The sequence below is a fragment of the Hemicordylus capensis genome, chromosome 9 (genome assembly GCF_027244095.1).
Source record: "Hemicordylus capensis ecotype Gifberg chromosome 9, rHemCap1.1.pri, whole genome shotgun sequence".
Taxonomy (NCBI): domain Eukaryota; kingdom Metazoa; phylum Chordata; class Lepidosauria; order Squamata; family Cordylidae; genus Hemicordylus; species Hemicordylus capensis.
Genome location: NC_069665.1, coordinates 16,742,463 through 16,752,188, shown reverse-complemented (window position 1 = coordinate 16,752,188; position 9,726 = coordinate 16,742,463).

The window sequence follows — 9,726 nt, the reverse complement described above, 5'->3', positions numbered from 1 at the left end:
ACCAGGCATATGGCTTGGGGGTGCCCTAACAGCTGGATCACACCTACTGTGTAGGAAGGGAGGCTAGGAAGGGTGCCAGTCTTCTGATGGAAGTAGGTTGACTCCTCCCACCTCTGGAAACAGTTCCCTATTTGCATGTGTGACCCCGTCTCTCTCTCTCTCTCGTTGCCCGTCTGAAACCGAAGGTGCAAAGAGCATCATGCTTCATGCAGGCTTCCCCTCCTCCACAATGGCTCGGCCTTTGCTCCTGATGCAAGTTTGCCACCAAAGGCCGGCCTTTCAGTGGAGCAGTCGCTTCAGCTCCAAAGGGGCAGTTTTCCTTGCGTGCATGTGTTAGCGTGAGGCTCTTTGCATGCGTGCTGGATTGCTACCAGGAAAATCCCCAGAATGAGAGAATCCTTGTGCTGGTAGCGGGCTCAGGACTGCATATACAGCAACGCTGTGCTTCCACCTTCAGTGGGTGTGAGAAATGGTTTTGCCCCTCTCGAGATCTAACAAGTCTTGATGTAGGTCTAACTCAGGGTCTAACTCAGGTTAGACCCTGAGCACTGCACATCTAAGCTGCTGGGATGCTGTGTTTTGCGAGTCGCACTTTGCAGCCAGTGAAATGCTCTAGCGATGATATTATTGGTCTGGATCTAATCAGATACCTGGTTATTTTGAAAGAGGGGAGGGAACATGGCCCATGCTCTGAATGCACAGTTCCCCAAGTTCAATCCCTGGCTTCTCTAGCAACAAATAAACCAGTCACAAGGCTGAGAAAGAGCCTTGCTGTACTGGACAATGTGAACCAGTGGGCTGACTCTGTGTAAGGCAGCATCGTATGTTTCACACGCTGGATAAGACCCACAGCAAAACGGTGTTTATGATGCTTCTAATTGACACTGGGAAGTAGGGTTCAATCCCCCTCCCACCCCTCTGCTGTTTACCAATGTTCCCTCTAACAGGGATTCCTCTATGTTGTTGACTACAACTCCTGTAATCTCCAAGCAAATGCTGTTGCAGCTGGGGATGCTGGGAGTTGTAGTCAACATCATCTGGGAATCCCTGTCAGAGGGACCACTGCTGCTTACCCCATTGAAATGGCTGGTCAAGCTACTATTTGTCCCACAGAGCAAGCATACAGGTACACAGCAGGTGAGAGGGGGCACAGTTTCGACCAGGAAAATGATGGGGCAGGGGGGAGAGACTCTTCTTTCAGTCACTGCAGTTTTAAGTATGAGATCCAGTTGTGAAACTTTCACCATCTTGTTGACACTGGCCTAAAGCTTGATTATCTGGATGTGTTCTGCTAATGAGGACAGGATATAACACTAACCAATCTACGAATGGCCTCAAGGGGGCACCATCCGAGTAGCTGTGGCAAGATTCCCATGCCCTGCTTTGATCTGCCATTCTCTCTGGCTAGCTGGCCTGATCAGTTGCATTCTTAAACTTGGCAGCTGCAATGGGGAATGAGTTTTATCACCTGGAAGCAGCTGGAATGCATCATAATGGTCCTTCCTGGGCTGGCAGTGAAGTCTCCTCTGTTGCTGCTGTTCTGCCAGATTGCGCAGGGTGTCGATGCCTCTCTGTGCATCTCTTCCTGGGATGTGCTGTATTGGGTGTCTTTAGGCACTTGTAAGCAAGGCCAGGGTGGAGATGGTTTTCACACACACACATACACATTCTGGGCTTCCTGCTCCGTTCTTCATATCATCAGATGTCTGCTGCTCCCCTTTTATTATTATTTATCATATTTATATACTGCCTGATATGTTTATCTCGAGGTGGTGTCCAGAACTTAAAACAACAAATATCAAACCGAGTAAAAACCATTAAAAGAATTTCACAGAATAAAAAAAGTTAAAAACAATTTCACGGGATAGAAGCCATTAATTTGAGCACTGCTATGGAGCAGGAAGCAGTCCTAAGCACTGTGCCTTCCTCTTGGGGCATCCTGTTCGGCGCTAGGCTGGTGCTGGGACGGAGGTCTGTGGCCACGTGGAAGCAGAGCTGCTGCAGGACAACAAAGAGGAGCTTAGGTCACTTAGCCTAGGTTGGTCTCTTCTAGGAGATCCCCAGGGGAGAGGAATTTCTCAACCTCATCAAGGGAAAAGGGAAATCCGGAGCTCCCTTGATTGCTTAAAGCAGTGTTCTTCATTGCAAGGTGGAGAGCTGGTCTTGTGGTTGCAAGCCTGACTTGTCCCCATAGCTAAGCAGGGTCTGCCCTGGTTGCATATGAATGGGAGACTTGATGTGTGAGCACTGCAAGAGATTCTCCCCTCAGGGGATGGAGCCTCTCTAGGAAGAGCAGAAGGTTTCAAGTTCCCTCCCTGGCAGCATCGCCAAGATAGGGCTGAGAAAGATTCTTGCCTGCAGCCTTGGAGAAGCTGCTGCCAGTCTGTGAAGACAGTACTAAGCTAGAAGGACTTATGGTCTGACTCAGTATATGGCAGCTTCCTATGTTCCTAAGGTGGGGGGAGGGCAGTGGTGGCCTCCGTTAGCCCTACGTACAGCCCTCTGGCCAGAGGTGTAGCTATAATTGAGGGAGTGGGTTCCCCAGCTCCCGAGCCCCCCCCCCACATTTTCTTCATTATCTCCCTCACTCCGAGGGGCCAGGGGCCGCCTGAGAGAGGGACGAACATGGCCCCCTCTCCTCTAGATACAATCCTGCCTCAAGTGCATTGTTTATGGGGCCTGTGTGTGACGCTTCAGCTGACTGGCACCAGCCCAGTCCCCTGGCACCATGCAGGAGGTGACCATCCTCGCCACGCGGTGCCCCAGCATGGGGCAGGGGGGGAATTTAACAGAGCCCCCTTGAGGCCCCCCCACCCACCCCGCTGCCGCCACCATCTTGGAAGGTGTGCAGAGAGTGCTGGGAAGTGCCGCTTAACAGTCTTTTCTCCCACTGAGAAAAACTCGGGACTGTGGTGGAGGTCAGCGCCATGAGACATGGCTCTCGCGTCGGAAGGGCTTTTGCCCGACTGGGCCCTGCTGGAAAGAGAGTGGACAGAACTGCCTTAAAAGTGTGCTGAGCTGGGGAAGCCGCAGAGCAGCCATCGTGGAAAGGCTGGTGCTGTGCCGCCTCCCCCCCTCCCGCGCGGGCCCTGCTCCTTGGAGGCCGCCATGTGCCCAGCCGGGCCTTCCTCGGCTTGTGGCCTCCTGCTGCGTGGCCCTTGCCGGCCTGCAGTTGGCCAGCCCTCTCCGTGTCTTGTTTCCTCCCCCCTGCTGTGCTCAGCTGCCAAGAGGAATCCAGCAGCTGCCCAGCCAGGTTGGAGGAGGAGGAGGAGGAGGCCTGCTGCTGCTGCCCTGCTGGCGTGATGAGCTCTTCTCCTTCCAGGGCATCCCCCCTCGTGACTCCAGCAGCTCTTGTCCTTGACCCACCGGGAGGGCCGCGGCTGCTGCTGCTTCCACGCTTGGTCTGGGTCTGGGCAGTGTGGGTATTAATGCAGTGAATCCATATCTGCAGCTGCACCTTGGAGCCTCTTGCTGGCTCTGAAAGATGCTAGCTGGTGCTTCCTCCTGTGGTCTTTCAGGAACTCCCCAAACCGCCCCCCCCCCACGCATAAGCATTTCTATGGGGAATCAGCTAAAGGGTCTAGGCAAATCAGCTTGGGGCCAATTCCACACACTTATTCATAGGAACACAGGAAGCTGCCATATACGGAGTCAGACCATACGTCCATCTAGCTCGGTATTGTCTACACAGAATGTCAGTGGCTTCTCCAAGGTTGCAGGCAGGAGATTCTCTCAGCCCTGTCGTGGAGATTCTGCCAAGGAGGGGACTTGGAACCTAGATGCTCTTCCCAGAGCGGCTCCATCCCCTGAGGGGAAGATCTGACAATGCTCACACTTCCAGTCTCCCATTCATATGCAGCCAGGGTGGACCCTGCTTAGCTAAGGGGACAAGTCATGCTTGCTACCACCAGACCAGCTCTCCTCTCTATTCGAGAGTTTCATTGCTGTTTTGTTATGTTGAAAATGAAGTAGGCACTCTTCTCTGTCAGACCTTAAGTACAATTGTCCCTGAACGTCAAAGGTTTGCATAGCCTAAGGTTTCGGAGCATATCCAGCTCTAATCAGATGCTGTAGTCAGGGTGGGGAGTGGGCATGTAGCATAGTCCTGGTGTTTTGAGTGGCCGGTGTGCGTATGAAGATGGGGCTGTTTTGACTCCTCAGTCCAGCTGCTTTTACAGCATTTCAAGCTGTATATAGTGGTGCCAGGATTTGTCAGGATGCTTTTCTTCTCCCTGTGTACTGAGAATTCCCTTTCTGGTTAGTACATCAGATGATGAGTGCATGGCCATCTTAAGCTCCAAGGAATTGCACCCTGTACTGACTGATCAAAGATTGGCTGCAAATAACTGCACTGGGGGCAAATCGCAACTTCTGAGGGGGGAAATGTTGATAGGGAAAATAGCCGAGGGGAGGGTTAAACTCCCTCCCTGCAAGCAGCAGTCCAAATCTGAACCCCGCCTTACACACACACAGAGAGAAAGAGAGAGTTTGATTAAAGAAGGGCTCCCCCTTTCAAGGACACAAATAGGAGAGCACATTGGTTTGATATTGACAGTGGCTCTTTGATGTCTTGGACAGAGTTCTGCCTGACCAAGTCGCAAAATAGAATTCATTATCTATGAGTGGAAGGATTCTTGGTATCCAACCATGGTTACAAGAGGGTCCTGTTTAGTCGTTCTGCTCCTTTACCTCTCCGCCATGGCAGTGATCTCGGCTTCAGCCATTGACTAGGTTTAGCCCAGCAATGTTGCCACCTCCTGGTGGGGATGCTGCTTTGGAGGAGAGCTGGTCTGGGGAGCAAGCACAAACTGCCCCCTTTGCTGAGCAGGGTCAGCCCTGGTCTGTATTTGGATGGGAGGCTACATGTGAGTGCTGTCAGAGATTCCCCTTAAGGGACAGGGCCGTAGCTCAGTGGACGGGGCCATAGCTCATTTGTAGGCTTGCATGCAGAAGGTCCCAGGTTCATTCTGCAGCATTTCCAAGTAGGGCTGGGAAAGAAGAATGCCTGGAGTCTCCAACACTGAGTCTCACAATACTGAGCTAGATGGACCAATGGTCTGACTCAGTATGAAGCAGCTTCCTCTGTTCCTCTTGCAATAATATACAGAGTTGTTGTGGTTACCAGATCCAGGTATTTTGCTGTATGTTTTCTGGCAACAGATATTGCGAAAGGTGCCCTGTATGACAACATCCTCCCACTGGGGGTTCTGCATCGGTTCACTTCTTCCCACCTGAGCAGGGCAAGGCTGTCCCACCCCTATTGCAAGTGAGACTTAAATAGGAGGTGGAGATCGCCTGGGCTTGCATCCTGAGCCTCTTTCAGATGCCAGGGGGCTTTTGAGCATGTGCAAGGTGCCTTTCCCTTGCCACTGGATGACTGCACTGTACACTTCATCGTTTCTATCCTGCCCTTCTTCCAAAGAGCTCAGGGTGGCATCCAAGGGGTCTGTTCTCACAACCAAAGGTGGGGAAGGAGGAGTGTCCAGCCAGGCCTGTGAGAAACGGTCACACATGTGAGCAAACGCCAAGGTAGGAGGAGGGGGAAGTGATCGTGTGCTGGCCACAATCTGGGTAGCATGGCGTGGGACGTGTTTTCCCTCCACCCTCAATACAGAGCTGGGTCCAGAATGTGGGTTGGGCCACTGCTGTCCTGCACACGATCACAGCCAGCACACTATCAGTTCCTGTGAGAGACCGGGTCTTGTGGTAACGAGCATTAAGAGCATTAATTGTCCTCTTTGCTAAGCTAGGTCTGCCCTGGCTTGCATTTGAATGGGAAATGACATGTGAGCACCGGAAGATATTCCCCTTAGGGGATGAGGTTGCTCTAGGAAGAACAAGAAGGTTCCAAGTTCCTCCTTGGGGAACTCCTCCTGAGGAAGTTCCTCCTGAGGGCCCTGCAACCTTGGAGAAGCCCCTGCTAGTCTAGGAACATAGCAAGCTGCCATATTATCTATCTAGCTCAGTCTTGTCTTCACAGACTGGCAGTGGCGTTTCCAAGGTTGCAGGCAGAAATCTCTCTCAGCCCCCCTATCTTGGAGATGCCAGGGAAGGAACTTGGAACCTAGATGCTCTTCCCAGAGTGGCTCCATCCCCTAAGGGGAATCTCTTACAGTGCTCACACATTCATATGCAACCTGGGCAGACCCTGCCTGCTTAGCTAAGGGGACAAGTCATGCTTGTTACCACAAGACCAGCTCTCCTCTCAGTCTGTGTAGACAATGCTGAGCTTGATGGACCAATGGTCTGATTCAACAGAAGGCAGCTTCCTCTGTTCCCTTTCCTCCTACCTCAGTTTTTGTTGACAAACCAATTGTTTCTCAGAAGCATGCACAGGGCTTAGAGTCAGGTTGGACACTCGCCCTCCCTGACTTTTGGTCATGAGAACCAGCCTGAGGTTTTCTCCTCCTCTCATTTTCTCTTCTCAACAATCTGGAGAGGGAGAGGGAGAGACTGGTCCAAAGTCAAACTGAGCTTCACAGCCAAGTGAGGATTTGAACCTGGGTCTCTCTGTTCCTAGTCCAATACTCAAACCACTAGGTTACACTGACTCTTAGGGAAAAGAGATTTCAGGGTGAGAGAGGGGAAAGAACTGCTGATACAGTCTTGGTGGCTTCCACCCCTACCCCTGGTCTGTGCAGAGAGGCTAAAGTCCTGGTGTACCAATGTAGAAAAAGCATCAGAGCTGCGAAATGAATGGAGAGGCTCTACGGAGCCATCTGCCCTGGGATGTGGTCCTCACTGACAGGACAGATGCAAAGGCTAGACAAGGTTCTGTTCCTCCTTAGATTGTGCTTTGAGCAACCCTGGAGGACAGGATGAAATGTGGCCACAGTTTTTGGCAGGGTGTGGAGATGGAGATTATTAAGATGGTTCCCGTGTTTTGTGTTGTCACCACATCCGGCTGTTCTTGGCTCGCCCTGCCGATTGATCTATTGATCGGAGTTCTGCAGGCTGGCTCAGAGTCCGGGGCATTGATGGGAAATTCAATCAGAATGGTTTGCAGGGCAGCATAAACTGCTGAGCGCTACTTTTAGGGGCTGTCTGTCAGCCAAGGACAGGAATGGAAGATGAATGAGGCTCTCTGGAAGGGGGTTTAGCTTTAGTGGTTGGAGTGTATGGAAGATTCTCAGAGGTGGGCTTCCTTTTGGCTGGGTGGTTTGCATAAGCTTTTTATAGGGAAGTAGCAAATTGCCCTAAACTTGCATAAGCAGCTCCTTTGAAGGCAGAAAGGAGAGAGAGATGGGTGGGTCCTTCTAGTAGGGATGGCAGGAGGACCATGAGATTCTGGACATCAGCTCCTGTTTTCAAATTCTGTTGGAGATTCTGGACATCTGAAATTATGTTTTTCGAGTTTTCAAGGTCTTCAGAGCACCTTGACTGCCTTCTGGCCTGTAGTTCCTTCAAGTGGAAATCCAGAGAACAAGATCTGTTGGGACTGAATAACAACTTGAACCTCAAACGGAGCCCTGAGCTGCAATGGCGAAGGTTAAAATGAAGCTGCTTCTGCCTCTTTCAGTCTGATGGGCTGGCCCAACATCTGAAGGTCTTGGTGTGCCCGCTAGCCAGACTGGGAATATTGCCATTGATTGCTTGTGTTATATCTTTTCCTCATTCTTTTAGATTTGTCATGCAAACATTGGCGCTGATGGGCTTGGTCTATACATCATGTAGAGTGCCACGGTAGAATGGACTGTACCACTTCAAGCCTCAGTGGGGGGTGCCATTTTTGTATGCTCTCTTATGTACAGACTTACTGCAGAAAAAGGTGGGTGGGTTGTAATTCACCCTGTTCTTCAGTGTGCTAATTTTCCACTTGCAGGGAGATTTTTATGCATGAGAATATTAACACAATCCCATCTGAAGTGGTACATTCCATTCTGCTACCACTGAACTCTACCACCACATTGTATAGACCAGAACTTTATCCACTGCAAAACTTTGATCACTCCTACTTTTCTGTGTTCAAAATCAAGTAAGCTAGTCCTCATGGTTATAAATGTGAAAACCATTGCTTCCTGTGGTTAGCGGAAACTCAGAAACCAGAGAGCACTAAGGAACAGGGCTTTATTCTCTGCATAACTCTCCCATGGCTACGCTGCCCTCTGCATGACTGCATCTGACCTAGTCTTAGGAATGCTTCTCTTTTGCTCCAGAGAAATCCAGGATGATGGAACCAGTAACATGAAACTAGGGTTGCCATATTCAAGCTTCCCAAATCCCGGTGGCCTAATTTGCATATCATGTAGCAACTAACTTGCATTTTATTTATTTATTTATTTGACAGGTTTGTATACTTTCCCCTCGTCCTCTGCCCTCCCATGTGATCTGATCCAGAGTAAAAATCCGGGCAGTGCATTTGAAATCTATGTAAAGCCGGGTGGGATTTAGCAGCTGGGTGGAGGAGCCAAAATCCAGGGGCTACCCTAAATTCCAGGGGACATGGCAACCCTACATGAAATACACAGATACAGTTTGCTGGCACGACTTAATCTGGTCATGGACGCTGGGTTTCTCAGCCCTGAGCTCTCTGGCTTTCTCCCCCCCACCCCATCATAACCAAGCAGTGAGAAAATCTAGAGCCATGCAGAGTTGGATCTGCACAGACAGTTCACCCGAGGGTCAAAAGCAAGCTTTCTACGCTGGGAACCTGCTCTTGGAGCGTTGATTCCCGAGGGAGCCCTTTGCTGAGCCAATGCTCCCTTTCCCTCCTAGCGAGAGCTGTAGTGGGTGACCCCTCGGGGACCACAGGATGCTGCGGGTGGGCTGGGGCGGGCTGGCTGCGTCTCGCTCCAGTTGCTAGTTGCACAGGGCTGGCTGCCGTGGAGACGCCTTTGCTTTCACTACAGCCGAAAACATTTCTCCGGTGCTCTGTTGTGCTGTGCAGCCTGTTTGTTCAGTTCTTGGCATCCTCTCCATTGAGTGAAACAATGCGGCATGTGGAAGGCAGTGACGGGTTGTACTGTCCGTTGACCTCTCCCACCCCATACGCCCCAGCTTCCTGCCCGCCCCTGCCCCTCCGCCTCCCTCCACCAGGCAGCAACAGTGCTTTGATCTGGTCTGTTCCCGGCCACCGTGGAGATGGCTTAGATGCAGGCCAAATAGACATTCCCGCCGGCCCATAATGCTTTGGGGCTCATGCATGGTCCTCTGGATTCCTGATGGCATACATCATGCATGGCCTGCAGTGCTCCAGCAACTGCTTTTGGGCCTGGCTGGGGGCTGTCTCCCTCCCCCTCCGTCTCCCCCAGGCCAGGTATCTGTTGCATGTCTTCATCAGCAGAGGGAAGAAGAGGAGAAAGGGAAGCACAGAGGGACCATTGGCCCTTTTAGCTCAGTATGGTCTCACTGTCAGCTGTGCCAGAGTTTTAGGCAGGAGTCTCTCCCATGCCAGGGAGTGAGCCTGGGACCCTTCTGCAGGCAAATATGCAGACGCTCTTCCCCTGAACGATCTCCAACTTTGTCCCCAGAGGCCGTTGGACTTCTGCCCCCCAGAACGGCTGGGGATTATGGAAGCTGAAGTCAAAACAATACCTGGGGACCCCCAAGTTGGAGAAGGCCTGGCTTACGGCACTCTCACATGTGGCCTCCCACCCAAATGGAAACCTGGTTTAGCAAAGGGGGCCATGCATGCTTGCGACCACAAGACCAGCAATCCTCCCCGACCCAGGAATCAGCTGAAATGATGGAGAGCAGCCATGGGGAGTTGTCCAGCAAAGTGGCTGC